This window comes from Artemia franciscana, chromosome 15, assembly GCF_032884065.1.
Source record: "Artemia franciscana chromosome 15, ASM3288406v1, whole genome shotgun sequence".
NCBI classification, from domain to species: domain Eukaryota; kingdom Metazoa; phylum Arthropoda; class Branchiopoda; order Anostraca; family Artemiidae; genus Artemia; species Artemia franciscana.
In genome coordinates, this window is record NC_088877.1 from 37,659,170 (window position 1) to 37,673,253 (window position 14,084).

The 14,084-nt window shown below is 34.1% G+C and overlaps 1 long non-coding RNA gene across 1 annotated transcript in view; it reads left to right on the plus strand.

Annotated features, from left to right (window-relative positions):
- The first annotated feature begins 12,503 nt into the window (after positions 1-12,503).
- Positions 12,504-14,084, plus strand: part of LOC136036435 (uncharacterized) — a 46,460-nt gene continuing 44,879 nt past the window's right edge. The window contains exon 1 of the long non-coding RNA XR_010619725.1: positions 12,504-12,583. This is a non-coding gene — a long non-coding RNA (uncharacterized LOC136036435). The remainder of the gene's footprint in view (positions 12,584-14,084) is intronic.

The following is a 14,084-nucleotide window of genomic DNA, read 5'->3' on the forward strand; positions in this document are numbered from 1 at the left end:
CTTTATTTTTATTCTTTAGCTCCTAGGTTAGTTTTGAGTATTTTTTACTTTATTAATTCTGCAAAATCGTCGAATTATTTTGAAAATTGTCCTGTTTTGTTCAGACCATTAGCATGATGAGCTGACCCAAAATTAGATATCTGATATCCATATATGTGTTTCAGTCAATTAAGAGCCTTTATTCTATTGGAAATGCCTTGGGGTGATTCAGTGAGCCATGTATTATAAAATGTTTTTTAAATATTTGATACAGATATATTTGTTTAAAACAACTAAGATAGTTGTTTCTGCTGGAAATGTCCCATCAACTAATGTTTTGTCAGAGAGGGTAATTTAGCGAGCCATCCCTTATAAAACCTTACTTAAATATCTGATACCAATATATTTATTTCTGTCAATTAAGAGATTATTTTCTTCTCGAGATGTCTAATTATCTAATGTTTTGTCAGAGAGGGTAATTCTTAGTGCAATTCACTCAGCCATCAGTCATAAGATCTTACTTAAATATTCTAGATAGTATAGGCCAATCACATTGAATAAGATTTTCTTAAGTTATCATACATTCTTCAATCGCAAAACTGAAAAAAGCTGAATAATAATGGTAAAAACTTCGAAGCATTTAAAATCAGCATTAAAATGCGATTTTTTTGATGTAGCTATTGGTATCAAAATTCCGTTTTTTAGAGTTTTGGTTACTATTGAGTCGGGTCACTCCTTACTACAGTTCGTTACCACGAACTGTTTGATAGACTTAAAATAAAATTTGATTTGACCATCCACAAAATTGTATCGATTAAATTCTTATCCGTATAGAAAAAAGAAGTGTTAGAAATAGATGGTAGATTATTAAGTCATGTAGTGGCGTTTGACCTTTTCTTGGTAATATAGACCCCAGAGATCGAACTTAGGTGTAGTAACCCACTGCGGGGCCCGGAATTTGATTTTGGTGTTGAGAGAATGACGAATTGCCTCTATATTGATCTCAATAAGGAGAAGAAGAAGGAAAGATGATAGATTAGAAATACTGTCATTTTAAGAAATTGTAGGGTTTTTGAATCCCCTAAAACGGAAAAGAGAAGTAGGAGCAAAAGAAATAACAAACAAACGACGGTCTTGTATCTTCAGCAATCAAAAAATCATCAAGAATTTTTTTACATTTTGTGTTTCTTTACCTCGTTTTTCCGTTGCTGAGTAATTTTTTCAGCTTTAGAAATTACTCAAAAATTTCAAAATATTTTTGGAAGAGCTAAGTTACAACTTGATTTGACTATTCACAGAACAGATTCTACTAATTTTTTTCTGTCAAGAAAAAATGTATTATAAATAAATAATGGAGTAGAACATTGCCATGTTAAGAAATAGTAAGGTTTTTAAGTAAAAAAACGAAAAAAAAAAAAACAGAAAAGACTAGTAGCCTATTTGCAAAAAATGGTAGATGTGTCGAACGTTGTTTATGTGTCGTCGGCAACAAATAATGAGCAAGTATTATCTTTTTACATTTTGTGTGTATTTTTTTACCTCGTTCTTTCGGTGCTGAGTAATTTTCTTCAACGTTGAAAATTACTCATAAATTTCAAAATATTTTGCTTGACTCAAATTAAAATTTTTTTTTTACTATCCCTATGGATATGGAGTAGTATTGTCCCCTCCCCAAAACAGGCTTATTTTTTTTCGACATGATTCCAAAATATCTACCGATTCTTTTGCAATGTTTACCCTTTTCCTGTTTTGCTTATTCGGAAATGTAAATAATCCTTTCATCGAACTTCAATGCGCAAGCTGACTGATAATCTAGAAAATATGGAAGTCAGTTTCTGTCACCAGAGCCGCTCCTAGGGTTGGTGGTGCCTGGGAAAAAATTAATTATAGTTCCACTCCCGATTCAGTTATGAGAAAAAAAAGCCGAATTAAAAAGAAAAATTTAACTTAAGCGAGCAACTCCCAACCGTGGCCCCCACCAACCAAGGCGCCTGGGGCAGCTGCCCTGGTTGCCCCTCTCTTTCTTTGAATGGCTCTGTCTGGCACTTGGTAAACATTTTCAGCAAGCAGCAAGTCAGCAATAACAGTATATTATGCATCTCCATAAGACTAATACTCCTTCTTCGCAATTATACAGGTTTTTTTTTACTACACATATATTTTTCTATCTAGTTGATACAGCTTTAAATAATACTATAATCTGTGGCAGTGAACATACTCGGATTCCAGCTAAGAAAAATATATTTCCGATGCCAACTGACTACAACCATAAATAAATAGAGAGTTTACAATTTGATATAAAGCTATTCGTTCTTTTCATTGGTTTAAAATTTCACTCAGAAGAACCTATCAGGTGGATTTAAAGTTTTTGTGCCTTTTAGCTGCTTGAAATTTCACAAGGGAACCAATTAGGTTTTTTAAAAGTAGGGTTATTTGCTTACCTTTGGGTATACCCTTAAAGAATAATGTGATTGAATAACGAATATGTGTCGTAGACATAAACCGATGAAATGAAAAGTGCACTTTACCACAGAATTATAGGAAAGTAATTGTTTTTTTCCTCTTTGTTCTGACTGTGGAAAAATTTAATATTGGATGTGCACTAAGCTTACACAGTTTATTGTGGAGACAACTCCACAATAAAAACACTCCACAACTCCACTATATAAAGCAAATATATCATTATTTACTACAATTATAGAGAACCTTTTGAATAAACCCCGACACTGTGCCAGTTTTCCTTTTGGTGGTGAAAAGCTGCACCTAAAGAGAATATCGGGGTACCACTGATTTTTTTAACGGCAGCACATCATCATTTGACACCAATTTTTCCCATGGGGAAAGAGCTTTAAACCTTTTCAAAAACCTCCCAAGAGACGTATAGCTCAACTTCGAATAAACTAACAATCCAATTAATGCCCTTTGTAACTCTAAGAGCATCTATTGTGTAACAAAACGCGTAAATTCGAGGAAAGCAACAGCACTTAACAGTATAACTTCACTTAACAATATAAATAGACTTAACAATATAGATAGCACTTAACAATATAAATTCGACATAAGCCACAGCACTTAACGATATGTGGGATTAAGAGTGTTTTTTTTTCAGACTTTTTAATCTCTTGGTTTTCAAAATACGACAGAGTTTGATTCACTCCCTCAGTTTTTTTTTCATTAATACGTGTCGTTGTACTAATGACACCCATTTTCAGTAGCCTTTGTGTGATACACAATGTATGTTTCGTTTTTGAGATGGACTTTCGTAAGAGAAATTTGGTAAATTTAATACTCTCAGAAAATCAAAAAGTAAACTCTTTTTAGTTGAAAAAGTCTCTTCAGGACGTCTGCTTTGATTCCCTAAAAGTTCTTTTAAGTCTTTCAAATTATGTATTTTTACCTGATATAGTTTAAGAATCGCGTCCAAAGCTAAGAGAAATACCGCACATTAATGCTGTCTCCTACTTGGTCCTAGTCCTAAACCGCTGAATTTTCTTTTAACCTGTGTCAATACGAAACAGAACAAGGCGATGAAGACTTATTTTAATGGAGGAACTGTAACTGGTTGATTCTCAGCTCCGAAACCAAATTCGTAGTGGCTGAGGAGAAATGATTTAACTCCTATATCTTATAACTCGAGTTAGTCTAACTCCTGACTAAAATATTAACATGTATGATCAAATCTTAACATACATAAATTAAACTTATATATCTGATTGAACTACGTACAAACATGATACAAAGAAACATCATAAGAATCCTGACTCATATATATAAGGACTTCCTATTTTCAAGCCTCTAAATGTTTTAAAATATGATTTCCTTTTACCACTATATATCTACGAGAAGCTGGTTTAAAGATCCCCAAAGGCAAATCATCATTTACACCATTAAGCAAATCTCCTAGGATTTGGCAAATCGTTGCAATTAAAATGAAACATCCCAACCCATCCCCCAAATACCATTTGGCGGGCAAGTTAGCTTGAAGCAGACGTTACTGTCGGCCCAAAATTAACATCTAAAGCAGCAGAGGAAAAATTATTTAAATTTTAACGTCTTGATTTTGAGGGATAGGTTCACCTTTCTAAATGTGTATAGAGTCATATATACGTTTAGAAAACCTTTTCAAAAAACCTTCTGTGGTACAGGCTTCTAGAAAAAGTTAAACTGTATTCAAACATCTCTGCTAAGTCAGCCAATAGGAAAAGAGACGCGAGGGATATTTTTGAGAGAAAAAAAATGGACCTTTGAAGCTGAATTTCCTTTTTCATAGAGAAGTCAACCAAACGTACTTCATCTTCTAAAATATGGGGAAACTAGAGATCGGAGAGGTTTACCTAAATGCAACCTACGGGCAAAATTTGGAGTAGAAGTTCCAATGAAAAGTGCTAAAATAAAACCAAATGGAGGTGAATATCAAATTGAAAACTTTCTCTGCGCAAAGCAACGGTACAACGAATATACAAGGAAGTAAAAAAGTAAGGATACACCTACTATACTGTTAGCTTCTTACTTCTTCCATCTTTTGTGGAGGAGATAAACTTTTTGGGGACGTGATATAGGGGCTTTCTAAGGTGGGGGGAGAGGGGTGGCTGAATTTGGTCAGATTCCAGAAAACGATCGAACTATATGAAGAAATTACGGAAGAAACCATTAAAACTTCTAGATACTAGGGAAGCAAGGCTGAGAACCTTGCTGGAAACATTCCTGAACCCGACCTGTTTGAATTAGCCTTCAAATATTATAGAATCAAATTTGGGTATCTTTGATTACCTTTCTTTGACGTCTTGAGGCGGGTTTCTAACTTTCCGACACTTTATATCTCTTGATGTTCAAATATTCATAAACGCCATCTATGTTTCAAAAGAGAATAGATATTCTGTATTCTTGTTTTCGGGTTTTCTACAGGAAAACCTGAAAACTGGAAAAGGAGAAACACCAAGAAAATTTTCAGAACTCAACTAAAACCCCGTAATGAAAGAATGTTTTAATTAAGCCATGTCATTTGGTTAAATGACATACTTCTTAGCGACATTTTTCCCTGGAATGCTTTTTTACTTTTATCACAAATTAGCTCACATTAATTTTTTCGCGAATCGACCATGATAAACATATTTTGTACGGTAACTTTTCCTTCATACGTAGCAAATACTATCACCAAAATTTATTTAAAAGTGCGTGACTGTTCTTTATCTTTTGTAGTTTTTACCCTTTTTTTTAGAAATGTTCTCAGATATAATTTGACATACGACATAAAATAAAAAAAATAATTTCATTTTTTCTTATGGAGAGGTTTCTAGGCAAAAGCCAAAAATTTTCTAAGTGATCAAAACGGAATTAAATTTCAACTTTATCTCATTCTCAAATGAATTTGTTAAATATTTTTGGGTTCTAGCCTTGGTGTGGCCATGGAACTTTATCTTCTTTTCATCCCTCCGAATGTTTTTTTCTACCTACTTAGGTATATCTATGCTCCTTACGTACTTATTTCTTCAAAATAAATCTTATACAGTTAAAAAAAACAAATTTCTGTTTACGTCATGAAATTAAAAAAAGGTTAGTTGAGATAGGTCTATTTTATTAATGAAATATTCACTTATAAAATCAAAACTTCTAAAAACAAACAAAACAAAAGAATTTGTAAGAACAGTATTAATCAAATTCAATTTCTTCTTTCTTCGCTTTTCAATTCGTTTAATGTTTTTACTTTTGAATCAGCCTATATTTCATGTTTAAAACTGCCAATATGCATTTCTGTAATAGCAATACTCTTTTGATTAGAGATAAATGTGTTTTTAATTATAGAAATGATACGAAATGAAAAGAATGTCACTTTACTAAACTGAATGATATATTTACACAAGTATTGCTAACGGCACATCTAGGAATTCCGCCATTCCTCTGAAAGATGACCCTAAAGTCCATTGACTTCATTACAACCAATGGAATGTGATGTTTCTCTATAAGTTTTTGTCATTTCTAAATAATTTACGGTTAATTTCGCTTTTAAACGTGGAGCAACTACGAAACTGAGATGTAGCACATTTATGATGTTTTTTATTATTTATTAATACGATAAAACATAACAACAAAAGAAATAGAAAATATAGAAGTACAAGTATAGAAAAATACAGAAAAATAGAGATGTAGAAAATAGAAAAGAAAAGATGTTAGGCTAGAAACTCGATCTAACGTCTACTGAAAGGTCAAAGGTGATCAGGACGAGCTTCAATAACTACAGATTACAGATTGCTTGAATGTAAACTAGGTTCCAGAGTCAGATTCAAATCGTAAATAATTCTCACCAATCACCTTTTTTAATTTTTTGTTTATTTGGGGGCACATGCTGAGAATGGGTGATGGAAGGCTACCTCATGACATATGGTGTTGGACACCCCCTGGCCTCTGCATGTCAGGGAGACCCAAAATGATCATTGGCAGGATGTTAGAGAAAGAGGCGAAGCTGGCGAGGTCTTCGATGGAGGAGCTTTGGTCGAGGGTTCAGGACAGGTCGTCGTGGCGGCCCACTGTTTCTCCCTTATGCGCCCTCAGGTGTGGGAGGAACTAAGTCTAAGTCTAAGTAAGTAATTTTTTCCATCAGCTCCACTCCTCGTGGCTCAGTAGCATTCACCGAATTATTGCAAAATACAATACAAATTTGAGAGATAATCAAACTGTTGTTCTTTAGGGTTTTTTATATTAATTCTTTATTATTTAAATAACATTATTTTTTATTAATGTGATTCAATAAAGATTAGTCGATGATATGCTTATATTCTTCACAATAAACTACCGTAAACTGTGTTTGTAAAAATCCTATACAAAAGACAGGAATTTAACAAAGATATCGCCACCACCCAAAATTGAAAATAGCTGTTTGGGTGGAGAGCCTTTCCAGCAGAGAAATTTAAAATGAGACAATATGGCCTATTGGAAAAGAAACATATATCTACCCTCGACAACATACAAAAATTCAATGGATACACAGTTGTATCTTATAAAAGGAAAAATATTTTTGCAGATAAAGAGTCTGTACAACAAATAAAAAGTCAACAAATTAGATGATTATTTAACAAAGTCAAAAAAACTTAAAAACGGAATAGTTTTAAGTCTTATTAAAACTTAAAAAAAACTATCATCATCCTATATCAAACATCCTGTTGCACAGGATGTTTGAGTCAACATCCTGTCGGTATGTGCTACAGACAAGAGTTCAAAAGAGACAGCATTGCCTCACAATGTAGACAAAACAGCTGTTTTAGTTATGATTCTGTAAAACAGACGATCTATCATAAAGGATACTGTTTCCCAATAAGATACAAAAAATGCAGTTTAGGTTGAGATCCTGTGTACAGACAGTATATCACAAGAAATAACGTTTCCTACTATGATAGAAAACTGGCAGTTCAGGTTGAGATCTCATTTAGGAGACAATAGATCAGAACAGATAATGTTTCCTACTGAGATAGAAAAATTGAAGTTTAGGTTGAGATCTTGTCCAACAGACAAAAGATCACTAAAGATATTGCTGCCCACTAAGATAGAAAAGCTGCATTTTAGGTTGAGAACCTGTACACCAGACAAAAGTTCAATAAAGACAACATTGCATCGTAAGATAGAAAACACAACTGTTTTGGTCGAAGACCTAAAAAAAAATTTGGAAGATCGGCTGAGTTGAGACAATATAAAATATACGAGACTTCAGCAAAGATACAATCATCTCCTAACATTACAAAAAAACAACTCAATTTCAGAGTATAGGTGAGGCGGGAAAGCACCTTGTCTGCTTCAGGTTCAATTAAGTGCTTCAGCAAGGAGGTTTCTAGCTGCGAAAAGGATTTGGGTTTAATGCTTTGCCTTACATACTAATCATGTGTTCCACAGACACAATCACACTTTCTTTATCACTTCTGTTGACTCTTTTTGGTGGTTGGGCATAACCCTTACTAATAATCTTTTCAGTTTTCATCAGCGCACTGCTTTAGGTATTTCTAAGAGAATACAATATGAATATGGGAAAATTGTTTCCAGTCAACAAAAATATAATAGACGGGCCTTGTCAAAACTTCAGTTTACCTACTGTGATTATTTAGTCCTTTACACGACAGGAATGTTCCCCATTCTTAGAAAAAAGGGTCTAGAGTTAATCCAGAGTAGTTATTTGATATATTGGAAGTTTCTTCTTTTCATCCTTCCTTAGCCTAGTAGCCAGATCTTAATTAATAGACATTTTATACATGATATAGCGTTGGAGTTGGAAACTACAGAGATTGAAAGCTGCTTTTGATCGACTTTTTCCTTATAATAGTTTTGTAATTTTTTTTTATAGTTGATAAGAACACTTATTGAGAGTGTGTTTGTGGATGATAAAAAAATTATTATTATTAATTGCTTATCTTTTCTAAATTATCAAGTCTAACCCCAGGGATGCTCGAATATACATAGTCGAAAGCACAGGTAAATCTCTGGTTTATAGTAAAAAGCTCTTTTCTGCATTTCATTATATTTTGAAAAAACACAATTAAATAAATTGATGTTAGTGGAGCGGAACACACGGTAGATAGGAAAATGAGTAAAAAAAACAGCTTAACGCCGCTAATCTGTGAGACCTGTAGGTAGAATTTAGGTCCTGTTGGATGAAAATTACCAGTACAAAGGTTAAAATGGAAAACCTGTACGAAGTTTTTGTCTGTCCTTTTTTTGCTAAGACGGTAATGATCAAAGTGCAGGACAGAAACTATATTTCTGAAAAACAAACTATAATTTGTCACAAAGATTTTCTCGGGAACAAAGTCGATTGGAAGCGACCTCGCGGCCGACCGAAGAAACATTGGTCCGACAGCTTGTTGATGATGGCAAACATCAGAGAGGGGAAAAAGCAAATACTCGCCATGGACCGAAGTGGTTGGAGGAGGCAGACGTCACTCTCTACGCCGAGCAGTGCCCGGCAGGAGACTTAAGTCAAAATAAGTGTGTCTGTCTTTGTGCGTTTATATGTCTGACTCTGTATGTTTATAGCCATTGGCTTGTCTCTTTCTCTGAGTGTGTGTGTGTTTGACTGGCTGTTTTCTTGTCTTTCTCACTGTGCCTGTTTGTCTTGACTGGTGTTTGTATGTTTCTGTCTCTGTCTTTGTGTGTTTGTATGTGTTTCTCTCTCTCTCTCTCTCTCTCTTACATTTTGGAAATAAATCCAACTCATCTCTCTCAGACTCATATAATAACCCGTTCGACATGCTAGTGTACTCTAAAACAATGAAAACATAGTAAAGTAATACATAAAATATTTCTATTGAAATAATGACATTTAGAATATCACCATAAAAATAAAAATGAATGCTTTCAATCCATTCCATAAAATACTTCATTGTGTTCTCTGTTGACATGGTACCTATTCCATTTTGCGGTCTTACATGAGGTTTAACATGGTTTCAGGAACAAATGCATCACACATTTCATTATTGCGCTCATTAATTATATATGTTGGGATACGATCAAAGGTAGTAACAGTGTTCACAAGCGCTTTATTTTTCCGTCCATTCATATTTATACCACTTGTTATACTGTTTGTCAATGCCCTTTTTATTTTGCTTTCGATTTTACATGTCTATTAGAACATTGTTTTTACATATTTTGCAGTTTTGGCACATGGAAAAGATATGTCTAATGACATTTTCCCGTAGTAGGCCTTTCTTTTTCCCTTTGATTTCGTTTGAATACTAATACCAGAATGATGGTGATAGGACCTATCAACAAGTAACATGTTACCAAAACCATTAGCAAGAAGTTGGCTCTAATCTTCAACTATTAGTTTCAGTCTTACATTATCTCTGAGCACTAACTTCTCTGGAAATGCTACTCTCGCATATACACCTTCATAAAGTTTGAGTTTTTGGTTAGTCCAAATAAATCTAATCTCTTACTGTCATGACATCACACGCATACATTTCCAATTTTGTCATTAGTACTTATCCATAGTTCAAATATTTGACTTTGTCATTATTCAACGCAACGATAACTTTACAATGTGCACATACTTTTTGGGATGTTTCATCTTTTTTTTAATATGATGCAAGTGTTTGTCATTCCAATGCACAAAAAATACGGATTGAAAACATACAATAATCTAGGTAGTATTGATGACTAGCCATAGATTACCACTGGGGCAGCCACAAAAAAAAATCAAGAAAAATTAGTCCGAGGAAATTCACTTGTGATACTTTTGAAATACAAATCAAAATGGTATCCATATGTTACTCTTCATTTTTGTTCTAGAAAAACTATATTTTAATGACATTTTTTACTTGTTTTTTTTCTTTTTTTCATTTTTTGGACTTGGCTTTTTTTCATTTTGTTGTTTCAAAGCTATCAAAATTCTATTCTCGGTACCTTTTAATATATTACATTTAAAATTCAGCTTTATGTTCACTTATTTTAGGAATCCTTTAAATATGTAATCATTTTTCATTCAACTCAAATAGAAAAACACTATTAATATAATTCTCATTGGATTACTGAATATTAATGAAGGTCGAATATTTGTTAATCATGTCCGGACAGGTATATGTAAATGAGATGTCAACTTGTAAGTAGGTCATTGCTCGTTTCATCTAAGTATGTTAATTATGGTGTCATCGGTCCTACAGTAGTGATAGTAACCGGTGATGCTAATGAGGTAAGCTCTGGAGTGCAGATGGCCCCACTACTTATACGTGGTGTCATATTATTCTCTTTTTTCTATTGTTGTCAGTTTAAAACACAGTACTAGTGTACCAAATTTTGCTAGGTGAAAGGGATTTAATCTTTATATTTTAAATACTTAAAATAAAAGTACGGTCGTTATTTTGACCGCGGCGAAATTTCCAGAGGGAATTTTCCATGAATGAGAATATCCACAAGGGTAGGGGACATTCTTAAGTGGAATATGACCCTTAATGAAGCGATCCAGGGGCTGCTGGAATATCACGTATTTCAACTGCGAGATTTGGTCTCCTCTGCTAGCTGTGGGAGTTGAGGAAAGTAGAAGGGAAAGAGACACTTTAATATTAGCAATGAAGCTTTCAAAAAAAACGAGCTTATATTAAATTAGCCATCACCCACCTGAAAGCTTGGCTATATTACACTACTGTCCTCTGCAGTAAATCATTGCTGACAATTTCAGTAGAAAGTACTTAATATAATGTTTTTGATGAGTGTCTATTGTTTAATAGATACTTCGTAATGTTTTGAAATTAACCGAGTAGAGTCTCTGGTAAATAACAGCTTTTCTTTACTACCGCTCTATTAAAACGAACAGAAATTATTACCTATATGAGGAGTTCACCACCTCGTCAATACCTCGCTCTTTTCGCTGAAGTTCGAATGTTGCTCCAATTCTTTAAGAATGACCCCTGAATCAAAAAGGTCGTGTAATGGGAATAAATAGTTCTTTTGAAAGTGCTAAGAAAATTTTAGCTAAAAAGTGAGTTATTCAAATGAGGGCGAATCCCCTCATATTCGTGATAATGTCCGTTCGTTTCTTCTAATTGGTTTGGCTTTGTAATATTGCATCTCAACAAAATTCCGTTATTTTTTTATTTTTAGCATTGTAGTACGATTTATCTGTTTTAAGCGTTTTCAATAGAGCCATCCCCCTCTCCTCCTTTTTCAAGTGAAAAGATAATTTTATTATTTTTGAGAAGATAAAATCACTTTGGAGATGTCGACCATTAGATAAGGGGGAGACGGTGGATAAAGGATGTACTTCTTGGAGGAAGGTGTTACGGGCAACGAATAAGATTATGGTAAACACAAAGAAATCTGATTTACCTGTCTTTTAATTTGTTTTTTAGTTTTCTACTCCCCAAAAAAATTTCTGCTAATTTGGATACTATCTACTACGTAGATTTCGAAAATCTAGGGCTCCTAGATCTCGGCTCTTCTAAAAAAATATCCACTGAAAAAAAGTCATAGAGATGGTCCTTCATTAGCCCACGGGGCTTTGATTTGTAATTTTTCACTGTCATAAACATAAATTTTTATTCAAAAATGTTTTTTATTCCGCATTTACGATTCACCCCTAGTTTTCGATATTTCTCATATGATCTACCCATTATAGCGTTGTTTTCAAATCCCACCCCCTCCTCACTAAAAAATTCAGTTGTTAAGTGCCTCTATACAGCAAAGCGTAGAGATCAAGAATCAAAGCCCTCTAGAAGCCCTCTACTTGTGACCACATGCATGAAATTATAGAAAAAGCATTCACGCTTTGGCCTTACGTACAGATAAATTTGTACGATACGCAATGACGTAAGATTTAAATTTGTAGTGAAAGTGAAAACTCGACATTCAACATACGTTATTACCAAGCCATAATTTTCAACTTCCTTCTTCATTTATTAGGTAGCCATCGTGTCAATAACTTATCGAGAGTGAAGGCTGAATTTCTGAATGCTTTTTGTCAAAAAGAAAATTTTCTCCAACATTGATGCCAAGTTTGCTTAAAGATTTATTTCAAAACCTGACTGTGTTTAGTCTTATCGAAGTTGTGACAGGAATTAAAAAAAAACACGAAACTAGTTTCTGAAGTAGATATTAAATACGTAGAAAGCCAAAGAGAAATAAAGCAATGGTATTTTAGTATTACAAGCTAAATCTCCTTACTTATAGTTCGGTACAGAACTGTTTTAAAAGTCATAGCGATTTCACAATACCACTTTATCACTCACACTACGGAGCTTAAAGTACAAAGGATATCAGAATCAAAACAATTTTGGCTCTCTGGCTCCATCTTCGTTCTATTCACACCTGACAGCTTAGGATTTTCTACGATTTTTCCTTTGTTTGTTATACACCCACAAAGATTATTTTTGTTGCGTAAATCCTCTTTTTGCTGCCCCACCTAAATCTTGAAAGAGGCGGGTGGAAATTTCTCTTGTTGCAAACAAGTCTTGCCAACTTTGGTAACACCTAATCTGTTTGTAGCTAATCGTCGAGTAGAGCAACATTATTTGGATTAAAAGCCCATTCGGATTAGTTCAGGTTACCCCCCCCCCCCTTAGTTATTTATCACTACCTCTACTATTTTCTATATTGCCTAAACAAAAAACAAAACAAAATCACTAAATCAGCACATAAACCAGCATGTGTCAATAGCAGTAAATAAAAGGGATAAGGGCAAACGAATAGAATAACCTAAATGGTCTTTCTGGAACGATGTCTTACTAAGTAAGTCGATTAACTAATAGCTTACAGTATTTAATTTTGTATAACGCTACTAATTTCATGCTAATACAAAGCTTAGATTTATGGAATTACTAGCTGTTGGGGTGGCGCTTCGCGCCACCCCAACACCTAGTTGGTGGGGGCGCTTCACGCCCCCAAGCCATCCCGCGCGCGTTAGTCGTTACGTGCCATATTAGTTACGCGCCATTGTAGTTGTGTCCCTGTGTCCCACCTGTGAATATATATATATATCATGAAAAGAGAAATCACCAATGCAACAGCACAAACACAAAAAAAAGAGAAAGAGAGAAGGAGAAAAGGAAGACTGTTTTCCTAAATTAGTGATTAATATAGACCAGCACTTGAATGAGGCCTTAACCTTACTCATCCATACAATCACATAGGTCATATATATATATATATATATATATATATATATATATATATATATATATATATATATATATATATATATATATATATATATATATATATATATATATATATGTTTTTAACTACGTAAAACTTGCGAATATACAACATTCTTCGCTGTCCCATTGTCTGTGTATATAAATAGATTGTCAGGTTTACCGACTCTTGAAAATGCAACATATAATTGTCCATGGGAAAAACAATCCGTATTCAGATCTATATCTCATGATTCTAATGATTGCCCTTGAGCTTTGTTGATGGTGATTGCTAATCGAACATTCCCTGTGTCACCGTCGTCATTTATATATCCCCCTGTGCTCCACGGCGTCCCCGTTGTAGTTGTGTCCCTGTGTCCCGGTCGTCATTTATATTCCCTGTGTCCCAGTCGTCATTTGTGTCCCGGTGCCCCAGTCTGTAATTTCTCTTTGAGTGTCCCGGTTGTCATTTATATTCCCTGTGTCCCGGTCGTCATTTGT